The sequence below is a fragment of the Hipposideros armiger genome, unplaced genomic scaffold (genome assembly GCF_001890085.2).
Source record: "Hipposideros armiger isolate ML-2016 unplaced genomic scaffold, ASM189008v1 scaffold_417, whole genome shotgun sequence".
Classification (NCBI taxonomy): Eukaryota; Metazoa; Chordata; class Mammalia; order Chiroptera; family Hipposideridae; genus Hipposideros; species Hipposideros armiger.
The window spans coordinates 1,392,386-1,407,469 of NW_017731767.1; positions in this window are offsets into that span (position 1 = coordinate 1,392,386).

A 15,084-nucleotide genomic window follows, 5' to 3' on the forward strand; every position below is an offset into this window, starting at 1 on the left:
GAGATGGCACTAGAACCCAGGCTGGGGCCAGGGGTGGCCAGGAGCCAAGGAAAGGGAAAGACAGGGGAATCTCATGAGTAGTGGACAGCCTGGGGAGGCCCCAGTCAGAGAACCAGCTGTTGCCATGCCTGGGGACCTAGGAGATGAGACCAAACAGGAAAAAGTGTTAGAACAACAATAAAACCTAACATTAGTGGCAGGCATTGTGGAGCATTTTATATCTTAATCTTTGCAGTAACCCTATGAAATAGCATCGTTATTCCCATTTTTGGATCGGGAAACTGAAGCAAAGAGAGGTGGGGTAACTTACCCAAGGTCACACAGCTAGTAAATGGTTGAACCCAGCCCATGTGGCTGAACTGCTGAGCTCTGCTACCTCTTGGCCAGTACCACACCATCAATGGTAATAATAATCTGAAACATTTATTGAGAGTTTATTATGCACCAGCATTACACCAATCCCCTCATGCAATATCTCAGGTGGGCTCTTCTTAGAAGAAGAGTGAAGCCACATCTGAGCACTCCCTGATACAAGAAGAAGAACAAGACTGGGGGCTGGGGCTGCCCCCCCACAAAAACAGGAAATACACTATAGGGGGAGGGACCTCAGGGCCCAGGGAAGGGAATGTCTTTGTCCTGAGTTGCACCTTCTGGCAGGTTACTGTGGTGGGTCAGAGCAGGCTCTGAAGGCAGTTGGTGTGGGTTAGAATTCTAGCTTTTTCACTTCCTGTGTGAACTTGAATGCATGGCTGACCCGCTCTGTGCCTCAGTTTCTCATCTATAGATTGGGGATAATAATGGAACCTATCTCCTGCGGCTATTTTGAGGATTAAGCAAGTTCAGATATTGTATTAGTCAGAATAAGTCCACCCCAACAGCTGTAACAAGCATCCCCCGAGCCCCTGGGGCTTAACACACTACAGGCTTATGTCTCACTCACATGGCAGGTGGCTCAGCTTTACTTGCAAACCTAGCCTCCCTCTGAACTGAACGAAGGTGCCACCTCCTTCCAGTGCCTCAGAGCCCTCTCTGCAAGTCCCTATCTGTCAAGCCATCCGGTGATGAAGGCTGAGAGAGCACATGGAGTGAGGAAGGGGTGGGAAGTTTTGGAGGCCTTGAATGTAGAATGTTTAGAGTTCACTTACAGCCGAACTGGGTAGGAGCAGACCGGGATGAAGATGAGGAATTGGTGTAAGAGCAAAGCAGCCCAGACTGACACCCAAGTATCCCCTGAAGTTTAGTCGCTGACTGCCATCTTCTGCACACATCTTTGTCAAGCATACAGCAGGCATGGCCTGATGGAGTCACCTGGGAAAAACACAACAAGCCACTTTTAAATTCTGTCAGTTTAAACAGTGAAAGGAGGAGAAGCTCCCCTCCCCCATAGCCTTTATCCCACACTCAAAAAGAAAAAAACCAAAAAAAAAAAAGGATGACAATGAAACAACAGAGGCCAGGTTCCCATCTTGGGCCCCAGGTTCATCATTAGAGGTCTAGGGAAGTCAGCCTGCCATGGTGTTCCTCATCGTCCAAAAGTAGTACAGAGGTGGTTCCTCACAGGAAAGCTGTAGACGAGGAAAGGGATTCCAGGAGGCAAAAACAATAGACTTCCATGAGCCTAGACTCAGTGTAAGCTGGTGATTGAAGCATAAGGTGCAATCAGCCCAGAGCGTTAGGACCTTGAACTAATGAAGTCTGGACATAACCTCTCTATCTAACTCTTGATTCTCACATAATGGTGTTTACTCAGGACACAATCCAGGAATATTTGTGCACTGTTGCTCAGTTTATCAGAGTCACAGAGAAAGGAGCTAGATACTGTGGGAACAGGAATGGAGGAGCTGGGTCGACAGCCAAGGGCTTAGCCTGAGGTGTTGGCCGATGCTGCATTAGTCAAGCCCAAGCCACGGTGCTGTAACAAAGAGGCCCCAAAATTCAGGGGCTATAGCAAGATGAGCGTTTATTTCTTGCTTGTAAGTGTCCAGAGGTTCATGGTCCAGGGTTAGTAGAGCAGCTTTGTCATCCACATCACTTGTGGATTCCCTCTGGAGTTCCCAGGGGAATCAGGTAAAAGGAAGTGGAGGGCAACAGCTTCCTTTGAAGGACATACCCAGAAGTTGCAAACATCGCGTATGCACACACCCCATTAACCAGAAATTTGTCACATTGGTCACACTTAGCTGCAAGGGAGATTGGGAAATGTAGTCTCTAACAGGGAAGCCATATGCCCACCTAAAACTCAGGGGGCTGTAATCCAAAAAAGAAAAAGAGGAGAATGGATGCCAGGGGGCAGTTAGTATTTCACTCTGCTAGCTGGATATGCTTTATCTGGGAGCGGACTCTGCCATCTGGGACAATTGGCCTCATGTAGAAGGACAGGACCATCCTAACTCCATACCCCATACTCTCTCTCTTTCTCTCTCTCTCTCTACACACACACACACACACACACACACACACACACACACACACGGTCACTTTATTAATGATAATTTACTTTAAAATTTCTTTATTAAAAATTTTTAATTCTTATTTATTTAAAAATGTATTTTAAGGCGGCTGGGTAGCTCAGTTGGTTAGAGTGTGAGCTCTGAGCAACAGGGTTGTCGGTTCGATTCCTACATGGGCCAGTGAACTGAGCCCTCCGCAACTAGATTGAAGACAATGACTTGAGCTGAGCTGCCAGTGGGTGGCCAGATGGTTCAGTTGGTTGAGCATGTGCTCTTAACAACAAGATTGCCGGTTTGACTCCCGCATGAGATGGTGGGCTGCGCTCCCCATATCCAAGACTGAAAACAGCTACTGGACTTGGAGCTGAGCTGCACCCTCCACAACTAAGATTGAAGGATCAACAACTTGACTTGGAGCTGACGGGTCCTGGGAAAAACACACTGTTCCCCAATAAAGTTAAAAAAAAAGTTTCCTTTAAAAAAATGTACTTTAAAGTAATTTATTATCATCTGTTTGTTTACTATTTGTTCATTTCTTATTTACCAGCACTGAACAGGGTAACATGGGTACTTAGCAGGCATGCATGACATATGGCAACCACAAAGCAATGGTCTCACCAAACCTATTTCCTCTTCCTGTACACACATTTCCCAGCCTCTGTTATGGTTGGACAGGGTCATATGGCTGAGTTCTGGCCAATGGGATACAGAGGAAGTAATTGTTCTGCTTTGGGGACAGGACCTTACAATATCCTACCAGATCCTCCACTCCCTCCCCTGCTCCCACTCTTTTGACATTAGCCAATCAGACGTGAAGAATGCAGGAGAGGACTCTGAGTGTCTTAATGTGGGGGCTGGGATGGTGTCTCTGTACCTCCATATTCTCACCTATAAAGTAGGATAATAGCCTCTACTTCATAGGGCTATTTTGAAGATTCAATAAAATAAATTAACATTTGAAAAGTGAAATTAATTCAATTAAATGAATTAATATTCAAAACTATTTAGAACAGTAGCTAACGAGGGTTAAGGGCTTTATATATGTTCAATATATTTTTCAATGTATAATTTAATAAACAATATACCTTCAACCCCAGTTAAGAAATAGAACATGACTGATACCTAGACATTGATGAAATAAATACCTAAGTCACATGAATTTGTCATTATTAAATTGAGATAAATACCTTGAAGGAAAAGAACAGGGAGCTAAGAGAATAACCAATTTAGATAGTGAAGGAAGTCAGGAAAGGCATCTCCAAGACATTGCATTCGAAGCTAGGTTAAGGGACATGAAAGTTAGCTGGTGAAGAATGAAGGGAGTAGCCTTCCAGGGAGAGGGAACAGTGAATGAAGTCCCTGAGATGGGCAAACATGTGGCATATTCAAGGAACGTGGCATCACGTTCCTCGTGAGCACCACGAGGAAGGGAGAGTGGCAGACAGCTGATGTGGGAAAGGCCAGCAGAGGCCAAAAGCTGCTTGTCACTTTGGACTTTATCTTAAAAGCCACAGAGAGCCCTTAAAGGGTTTTGGTCTGATTTACATTATAAGAAGATGGCTCTGCCACCCAAATCCCACACACTGGCAATGGGAAGATATATGATAAAACTGCTTTGGAAAGCTGTTTCATTACATCTACAAAAGCTGAATATTCACCTCCTCCATGACCCCATGATTTTGCTCCATAGACCCAAAGTGGAAACAACCCAACTGCCCACAAGAGTAAAATGGACAGATTGTGGTACTGTCCGGTAATGGAATACTACACAACAATGAAAAAGAGAAACCCATTGCCTCCTGCAACAACATGAATGATTCTCACAAATTTACTATTGGAGAAAAGAAGTGAGTACAGAAGATATATTGTCTGAGTCCATTTATATGACATTCTAAAATGGACAAAACTCCTCTGTGATGATAGAAATTGGAATAATGGTTATCCTTGGGCAAAGGGGTGGTGACTGCAAGGGGGTCTCTGAGGGCTGGGAATGTTCTATTCTTGATCTGGTGCTGGTTACATGGGCGTATTCATTTCATGAAAACTCATGGAGCTGTATGCTTATGATACACATGCTTTGCGGTATGTTTGTTATGTTCTAATAAAAAAGATTTTTAGAAGTTTAAAAAACAAAGATGGCTATGGGCACTTTGAGGAAAAAGATGGGGAGGAGGCTTCTGTTTTGTCAATGAAGCAAAAGGGGACGCTATCGCTAGGGGCAAGTGCTGTGCCGGAGCTGGTTCACAAGCACACATCCCTTTCCAACTCTGTGTTTAGTGATGTCACGTTGGTAGCTTGTGACATCACATTCATATCTTGAAATCAGTCATGGTGGAAGCATTTACACCACGGAAATTGGCAGATACTACAAATCAGGACCGTTTTGATTTTTTTTTTTTAAGATTTTTTTATTGGGGAACTGGGGGGATGGAAACAGCGCTGGGGAATTGGGGGAAGGGGAACAGACAAGTTGCTGTCATTTTGTTCTTCAGTCTAGTTGTGGAGGACGTTGCTTCACTGGCNCTGGATTCCTGCCATGCCCCCATCTGAGGGCAAGGGGTTTTTGTCTGTCCTGAAATGTGGACAGGAAGATGTCAGCTGGGAGGTGCCATCCTCAAGGGGTAAGCAATGGTGTGCTTGCAAACCAGCTGAGCTTTGAAATGTTGGACAATTTCCATGGTGTAAATTTTCCCACCTTGATCAATTTCAAGCTGTGAAAGTGATGTTACTGAGAGCGTGAGGGGGGCGTTATAGACTGAATGTTTGTATCTCCCCCCCGAAATCCATATGTTTGAGATCCGAATCCTCAAGTTGCTGGTATTAGGAGGTGGGGCGTTTGGGAGGTGATTAGGTCATGAGGGTGGAGCTCTCATGAATGGGATTAGTGCCCTCATAAAAGGGACCCCAGAGAGCGCCCTCGTACCTTCCACCATGTGAGGGCACAGACAGAAGATGGCCATCTATGAACCAGGAAGTGAGCCCTCACCAGACACCAAATCTGCCTGTGTCTTGATCTTGGATTTCCAGCCTCTAGAACTGTAAGAAAGAAACGTTTATTGTTAATAAGCCTCCCAGTCTATGGCATTTTGTTATAACAGCCCAAATGGGCTAAGATGGAATATGAGAGGGTGTCCAGATGGGTATAAGCTATGCAGTGTGCCAGTAAACCAGCTGGGGCGAGGGGACCTGATTTGTAGTGTTTGCCAATTTCCATGGTGTAAATTCTCCCACCGTGGCCAATTTCAAGCTGTGAAAGTAATGTCACTGAGCCTTGAGCTAGGAAGAGATATATGGAATTGGTGCTTGTGAGCCAGTTTGATCCAGCTCGAGTGCACCACTGGGTGTCATCTCCTGGCCTGCCGTTGGCTCTTTTCCAATATTGGCTCAGGGAGACAGGAGGGGAAGAAAGAAGGTGGAGCAGGCTTCCTGCCTTCCGGAAGGGCTGTTGCACTCGCTGTTTCCTTTGCCTGCCATCCTCTTCCCCCAGATAAGAACTGAGTCTTTCCCATCCACTCCAAGTGGACCCTCTAAAGCTGCCAGCACCCTGTAAGCCCCCTGCAGTGGCAGGTCTNATCAGTCGCCGGCTTCTGGACGGCCGCTCACTGCGGCTGCTGGCCAACTCACGCTGGCTGCTGGCCGCTAATGCTGGCTGTAGGCTACACACGGTAGCCCATGGCAGCCCACTGCCACAGGGGCTGCAGCCTACGCTGTCGCCGGCGACTCACGGCAGCCCAGCTCCAGGTTGAGCTATTGTTCAGCATCTTAGCTGTAGAGGGCAGTGTCACTAGCCCTCATATGTGGGATCCGAACCGGGGCCCTCTGGCGTCCCAAACCAGTTCTTAACCATCGCGCCACTCGGCTGGCCCGTTTTGATTTTTAAGAGCCATTTTTTACACACCACTCATTACACCACTGGATGTAGATAATGCAAGGACATGCTTTAAAACAGCTATATTTGTGCTCTGTCAGGCTGATCCCTGAAACTTGAGGACACAGAGCTGAACAAGACTCAAAGAGTTGGTCCCCACAGAGCTCACAGATTGTGGAGGGGAAAGAGTCAAATAAATCTACTCAATAAAATAAGAAATATGTCCAGGGGAGTCCTGTTTTGGGTAATTTCTGAGCAGAGTTTTGTAGGATGAATAGTTTTCCACAAGAGTGGAGAAGCAGGACAGGCAGAGGGAAAAGCATGTTCAAAGGCTTAGGGGGTTTTTAAAGGATATATTAGGTTCTTGGAACTATAACATGCTTGATAACAAAGGGTGAGAACTCATCAAAACCAGCCCATGGGTATGCTTTGTTTTAATAAATATTTGAATTGATCACTGAGACTTAAATAGTTAAGGATTTTGTATAAAAATTTAGATTTCTGACTTTTCTAGAAAAACCAGACAATCTGGTAACCCTGGGCCTGCATTTCCACAGGCAGTAATTAATCAGGACATAATGGGAAAGTTTTCCAGTTCTCCACAGTCCCCACCACTCCCTATTGTCTTCCACCACTGGGGCTGAAGTCCATTACCATTTTACCATCTTGCTCACAGTGTTTGCTGCTTTCCCGATGATAGAAGAACATCTAGCCATACTCACATCTCTATTTTAAAGAGGAAAATGAAAGAAGTTCAGGAGGATTACATCTTTGTCACCCTCCACAGGTTTTGCACTTTATCTTTCCTGCCCAGTAGCCTCTGTAGATGTTTGAGTTTGTCACCCCTGAATATAGCATTGAGACATAAAGCTGGGTCACAGTGGTTTTATGTACCAGCTCAGACATGTGGATTTTGTCCTTTAGGCTGTGACAACTATTGAAAATTTTTATTCAATTATTCAACTAATTATAGCAGAAGCTCTTGATGCCCAATTCATATCTCTGCAGCCTCACCTTTTCAACAGGCTCCTGCTGCTATCAACTGATTCTGTCTGCAGCAGCTCTTGGCCAGAGGGCTTTCTCCAACGCTTTTGATGGCTTCTCTGCCTCTAGCATGGCAGGCTGGAAGGGAATAATCCCCGTACCTTGGGAGCGCCTCTCAACATGACGGGAGTTGGTGGACAAATGAGCCACCTCCCTCACCTCTCGGCAGTGTCCTACACTGTCCTCCAGAGGCCTCCAGTGCCATTGAGCTGCAGTTGCCCACAGTGATAACTGGTTTGATGACATACCTATCACCAGCTGCCTTCTCGTCTGTCTTCCTTCCCTCCTCCCCTACTAGTGTTTCTTGGAGTCGCCTCCTAAACAACTTGCCTTTGAATCCTTAAGTCAGGCTCTCCTCCTGAGGAACCCAAACTAAAACCTAGTTATTAAGCAGCTGCTCTGTGCTGGGGATCAAAGAAGACACTTTTTGCTCTTGAGGACCCTTACATTCTAGCAGTAGAGGAGAGAGCTCATAAATAAGGAAATGAGTGATATATAATTTCAGGTGGCTACGTGGTAAAAGAAGGAAAACACAGTAGGGTGTGGTGGTTTTAAAATATGTCCACCCACACCCATTTTGCCCATGGGTGAAGGTGGTCAAAAGTTACAAACTTCCAGTTATAAGACAAATAAGTCTTGGGGATGGAATACACAGCATTGTGACTATAGTTAACAATACTATAACAAGAATTACGTATCATAACAATAGCAAGAATTATAACTATGTATGGTGATGGGTATTACCCAGATTTATTGTGGTTGTCATTTCGATTATACGTATATACATACATACACACGAAAGATGATCCTTGACTTAGGATGGGGTTACATCCTGATAAGCCCATCATAAGTTGAAAATATCATAAGTTGAAAATGCATTTAACCTATGAAACATCACAGCTTACTTAGCCTAGCCCATTTCTACTGAAGGAGTGTCACTTTCACACCATTGTAAAGTAGAAACATTGTAAGTTGAAGCATCGTAGTCGGGGACAGTCTGTATATAAAATCATTATGTTGTACACCTAAACTTAATGCAATGTTATATGTCAATTACATCGCAATAAAAATTTTTAATAAAATAAACATTTTAAATATGCCCCAAATTCTTTGATACTCTTCCCTTCAAGAGATGGAGCCCCATCCAACACCCTATTGAGTGTGGGCTGAGTGACAATCTTCTAATGAATAGAGTGTGGCACAAGTGACAGAATGTGGCAGAGCTTTAGCCTCTCTCTCAGATCAGTTGCTCTAGGGAACACCAGCCACCATACTGTGAGGACGCTCAAGCAGCCCTTATGAGAGGCCCACATGGAAAGGAACTGAGGCCTCCTGCCAACAGCCTTGTGAGGAAGCCATCTTGGAAGAGACTCCTCCAGCCCCAGTCCGGCCTTCAGATGACTACAGTCCCCACCAACATGCTCCTGAGAGACCCTGCACCAGAACCACTGGGCTAAGCCACTCTCAGGTTCCTGGTCCTCAGGAACTTTGAGATAATAAATGTAGTTTTTTTTTTTTTTTTAGCTGAGCCATCCTGCTACCTGTTGGGCAGCTCAGCGGCTGCTCAGCTCGGGCTGGACTCAAACCGCTGTTGCTCAGAGCTCAAACTCTTGAGCGAGCTCTTAACCAACTGAGCCACTCGGCCGGCCCTAATAAATGTAGTTTTAAGCCACTACATTTGGGGTGATTCATCACAACAGCAATAGATAATGGCAGGTGAGGGAGCTTATTTAAATGTACAGTTAATGAAGGCCTCTCTCAAGTGGTGACATTTGAGCAAAGATCAGAAAGAAGTGAACATGTGAGGATGTGAGGACTTAATGATTTTTCATCTTTACAATAGTGCGAAAACAATACACATTCAGTAGAAACCGTACTTTGCATTTTGAATTTTGATCTTTCCCTGGACTAGCAATATGTGGTAGATACTCTCTCGTGATGCAAACTGCAGCTCCCAGCCAGCTGTGAAATCACGAGGGTAAACAACCAATACTCTATAGAATACTGTGTTGCCAGCATGTTTTGTATATTGTGTTTTGTGTTTTCACATCTCATCGTGTTTACAAAACACCCATCTGTGTCCCCTGCTTCTGGTGAGAAGAAGAAGGCAATTGCTCTTGAGATGAAATTGAACATAATTGCCCAACTGTCGGTTAATGTAAGTGTTCTGAGCACCTTTAAGGTTGGCTAAGCTATGACATTGGTAGGTTGGGTGTATTAAATGTATTTTTTACTTATAATATTTTCAACTTATGATGGGTTTATCAGGACATAACCCCATGTAAGGCAAAGGGCATCTGTATGTGAATTTGGAGGGACCACAAACATTCAGTTCATAGCACCTATCTAGAAGCACAACCTGAGGAAGGCACTCAGGTACCTGTGATTTTGTGGGGAGGACTCTCAGAAGAGAGAATAAGGAAGCAAAATGGAGTCGAGGAAGGGGCTCAGCCGGAAAGTGGGTTCAGCTGAGTCCAGCCCCAGCCTGATTCCCTCAGGGAGCTCTGGGGTGTGAATCGCATCATAGTTGTTCCAATTTGAGGCAAGGGTGCTAGCCTTTTGCATCCTCATATCAAACAGCCCTTGGCTGTGGGCTGCAACTGGGGGAGGGAGCAGTCCCCTGGCATCTCCAGAGAAGGGGCCCCCATGAGCAGAAGACATTCTCCAGAGAAGGGGCTGGTGGGAGCCATATGTAGCTGGCACCGGAAGTGGAAGCGGAAGCAGGCGGAAGATGGGCACACTGATCCAAAGAAAGCGTCTGGGTGGGGGCACCAGCAGTGTCTCCTACAGTGGCCATTAGCCGTATAAAGCTGGGGGTGGGGCTTAACCCCATCACTATCTTATTTTTATTTAGCAAACACGGAGCACCAAGGGATAAACGTTTGATAAAAATAAGATGAATTTTTATTCATCTAAGATCTGTACACATTTAAATCTTCATAACAATCTATAAAACAGGCATTGTTTTACCAGCACCCCAGACAGCAGTCTCAGGGAGCCTGTACTCACCGCGGGGGCCCACAGAGCCCCTGGCCCCTGCCAGTCACCCCCATCTATCTTGCGGCCTAGCTGCCCAGCCCCCCAGCTCTCTCCCGGCAAATCCTCCTTCCCGCTCTTAATTGATTCTTAATCTGCTGCCTTGGGGCAGCTCTGCTGAGAAGGCAGGTGGAAACCATTTCCTTCAGAGCCAGCCAGAGGCGCTAAGGGCAGCTGAGGGGTCCCTCACCCTCATTTCTTGCCATCCTGACCCTGCAGCCCTCACCCCGCCAAGCCTGGTCCCACTTCCCCTCTGTTGTCCCAAGGACTTTGGGGAGCATAAGGCAAAAAGAAAGCGCCCCCCCCAAAAAAAAAACCCTGCGTTTTCTAGGGCCCTGGGAGACAGTACAGGGTCTGTATTATGGTGCCATCCAAGGCCCTCTTGTTCCCCACGCACAGAGGTTCTCACAGGGGCCATTCACTGATTCCATTCCTGCCCCCTCCTTCCCTAATTCACCCCTCTCTCCTCAGGGTTTCTCCTTTCCTCTTCCCAGCATCTTAGTCCCTTCTTTTATTTTTCGAACTTTTACTTCACATTCGAGGTTCTGGGGTCTGTCTGTCGCCTCATCCCCTGTCTCCCTCCTCTCCAACCCCCAAGGAGAATCAGGAGGCCAAGAAAGGCAGGGCCACCACCTCAGAGTTTTTTGCACCCTGGAGGTCAGGGATCCCCCAGTTGCACAGGGGAAACTCAGAAAAGCAGAGGGGACAAGGAGGTGGGAAGGAGACACGAGGCAGGGCTTGTGGGGCTATTTCCACAGCAGATTCTTCTGCCTCCCTGCTGACAGATTGGGGGCCCTGTAGAGAAAGGGAAAGGGGAAGGGGGACTGAAAATGGATCTTTGTGGGGATGGGGGGAGGGTCTCAGTCCTGCCTGCAACATCCTTGTCACCTGGGCGAGCCAGTAGACTGTCTCTGATGTCCTGGCATCCCCCCTCACCCAGCTGCACCTCAGCTGGAAGTAGCTGGAAGTACAGAGCCTAGGGCGGGGTTCCCAATCTCTGCACTATTGATCATTCTCTGTGGTGGGGACTGTCCTGTGCACAGTGGCGTGCTGAGCAGCAGCACACCCCCCCCCTGCCTCCAACCCAGTAGATGTCCATAGCACCCCCTCCCCCAGCCGTGACAACCAAATACATCTATTTATATATATACTAGGGTCTATGTGTGTCCAAACAGGTCACCCATCCTCAAAACACACACACAGTCACATGCTCACACTCCTTCAAATTCCCACAGTCACACACTCTCACATATCCACACACATTCTCACACACCCTTGAATTCTCGGTCACACATTCTCACACATCCATACACTCTCAGTTCCATGCACTCACACACACCTTCATGGTCACACACTCTCACACCTCCAAATTCTCACACACTTTCACATATCCACACACATTCTCACATACACTCACACCCTCAAATTCTCAGTCACACATTCTCAGTTATACACATTCATACGCAGTCACATACACACACTCTCACACAATCACACAAATTCTCACAGTTACACATTCTCACAGTCACAGGTCTCACGCTGTCACACATTCTCACATGCTTACACACACACACACACACACACACACACACACACACTCTGGAAACTCGTGCGGTTTCACGTCCCCTCCCCTCAGCCAAAGCCACCCTAAGACTCTGTAAATGTCACAAGCTGCGCTGCTGAGGCCCAGGCAGGCCTGGGAAGCTGAGGTCAGACGGGTGCCGTGGGCCGGGCCCTGGTCCCTTATCTCCACACAAGCTTGAAGAAGCCCAGAATCCCTCTGCTTTAGGACTGAGATTTAGAGGGAGGGCCACCCTTCTGAAACCAGAACCCCCCAACCCCAGCACCCCATGGGCCTCCAGGGCAAGACAGAGCTGGGAGAGGCCTGAGGAAGGACCAGCCCTAGGCTTGGAGGGACGAGGATGACTAAGAACCTTTGTCATCCATTCACCGAATCCTTTTGCACATTTGATCAAGTGCCTCCCATGTGTCCGTGTGTCCAACCCTGTTCTGGGTGCCTGGGGGCACCAGGGTGAATTAGAAAAAATTCCTTTCCTGTGTGGGTCTGATGTCCTGCAGAGATAGGCACTGAACAAATGTGTGTGTGTGTGTGTGTGTGTGTGTGTGTGTGTGTGTGNCACCCTTCTGAAACCAGAACCCCCCCCCAACCCCAGCACCCCATGGGCCTCCAGGGCAAGACAGAGCTGGGAGAGGCCTGAGGAAGGACCAGCCCTAGGCTCGGAGGGACGAGGATGACTAAGAACCTTTGTCATCCATTCACCAAATCCTTTTGCACATTTGATCAAGTGCCTCCCATGTGTCCGTGTGTCCAACCCTGTTCTGGGTGCCTTGGGGCACCAGGGTGAATTAGAAAAAAATCCTTTCCTGTGTGGGTCTGATGTCCTGCAGAGATAGGCACTGAACAAATGTGTGTGTGTGTGTGTGTGTGTGTGTGTGTGTGGTAAGGGACATAAAGGACAATAAAGCTGGGACGTAGCATGATGGAGGGAAGCCCTGATCTGTAGGCTGAGGTTCTAATGAGTTGACGCTGGGAAGTGCTGCAGGCAGGTAGAGGCAGGCAGGTGTTCGTCTGACCACAGGGAAACCAGATGCCAGGAGCAAGAGGGAGAGACTTGGACAAGGAGGCCAAGGGGAGGTAGGGGCCACCTGCCGGCAGAACTGGGGGCCACAGCCGGGAGTCAGCATTTAATTCAAGTGAGCCAGGTTCACAGAGCACTTTAGAGGCAGAGGTTTCCTGGGGCTGCTGTAACAAATGCCCACACACTGAGGGGCTTAAAACTACAGAAATGTGTCTGTCACAGTTCTGGAGGCCAGAAGTCCAAGATCAAGGTGCCTTCAGGGTCTTCCTCCTTCTGAGGGTCTTTCTGGGCCTCTCTCAGCTTCTCAGGGCTGAAGATGTCCCTTGGCTTGTGAATGCATCACTCCAATCTCTGCCTCCATCCTCACGTGGCCTCCTCCTCTCTGTGTCCAAATCTCTTTTCTCTTATAAGGACACCCATCATTAGATTAAGGGCCCATTGCTTAGAGCATCTCATCTTGAGGTCCTTACCTGATTTCATCAGCAAAGACCCTATTTCAAAATCAAGTCATGTCCTGAGGTGCAGGGGGCACTCTTCAACCCACCACACTGGGGTTTAAATAGTGGGGTTCATTGGTCCCTCAGGCTGGGTGCACTGCTGGGGGTCTTTCTCTCTGTGGAGGCCCTTTGCACCCAATCTGGCCTCCATACCAAGGAATCCCTGAGGCCCGACCCCTGGTCGCATCCAGCCTGGTGGGATCCAGTCCTCGTTTCTTCTTCCCTTCATCCTGGAATGCTTTCTGAATGGACTGCACCCCGTCCTGCAGCCCCGTCTGAGGAGGACCATGGGCATTTCCATCCTGTTCTCTACCCCAGAGATTTTGCTGGAAAATAGCTAATTATATCCTTCCCTCGCAGCCAGTTTGGTGGGGTTGGGTGGCGTTGGGCAAGCGTGCTCTGTGTCCGCGGCCGGCGGCCCAGGCACCAACACACAGAGATTTCTATATATTTTTAATTCCACAGCGATACTTTGATTAGAGAGCCGATGTGTTGTGTACGACCTCAGGGACCTCATTATTTTTCTAACTCAAATAAATACGGCGTGGGGAAAGCAGGGAGGGGCGGAGAGGGGTGGAGGAAAGGAAAGACGCAGGAAACCTCATCTATAAAAAGAATTCAGGCCTTAATGAGCTTTTAAAAGTTGCCAGCCTCCCTTTCCCTCCATGATCTATAAACAGAGGGACATGGCTTCTGGCTTTAGCTGTGGGATTTGGGGCAGATAGGCCACAGCAGGGGATGGGGCTCAGCTGGGTGTCTAAGATTTTGGGGGTTTCCCAAGTGCTGGGAGGACGAGTGTGGTTCAGTCTCCGCGGAATCACCATTATTTGGGTACCCAGCTTGACCAGAGTAATGTCTGAGCAAGATCTAGAATGTCCTGATCTCTTAGGCCTACTGGCATGAGAAGGAGCACAGGAGAGGCGGCCTTGCCTCATCCTTGCGCATCCGGAAATTGTTCCCTAAAGCTTCCTCCCAGAGAGGCTGGAGTCAGCAGGTGGGGAAACTGAGGCAGGGTGGAGCAAGGAAGGCTGGACCACAGGATGTGCACTTGGTGCCCTCCCCCACCCACCCTCCTGTAGGGGCAGATAAGCCTTGGGTCTGCCCAGTAGCTGGGGTGGGGCTGCCGCCAGCCTAAGGACCCCCCCTTAGTGACTGAGGCTGGGATGGGTGTGGACTGAGTGAGGAGTTGACCGTGAGCTCCTAAAAGGACTGGGTGACCGCTGTCACTGCCCATGTGTGTCCATTTCAATAGGAGCAAAGAGGCTTCCCACAGCATGTGACAGAGCTAATTTCAGGTGAAAACTGAATTCAATGAGCAGAAACGAGCTGGAGCTGAGACATTTCTGTGTGATGAAAATTCCAGGTAGCAGGACAGACCAGGGCAACTGGACAAAAGCCCTAAGAAGGACTCAGTGGGGTAAGAGGGGAGAGAAAGGGTGAGAGAAAAGGTTCAGGGCTCCAAAGACATGGGTGGTACTCAAGTGGCTGATGGGGGAGGGGTGGGAAGCAGGAAAATGCTCAGGTTTGCATAAAAGGTCGAGAGGGGCTTTCTCTACCCCAGCCCCTGTCTGTCACTTTCTCCCTACCCC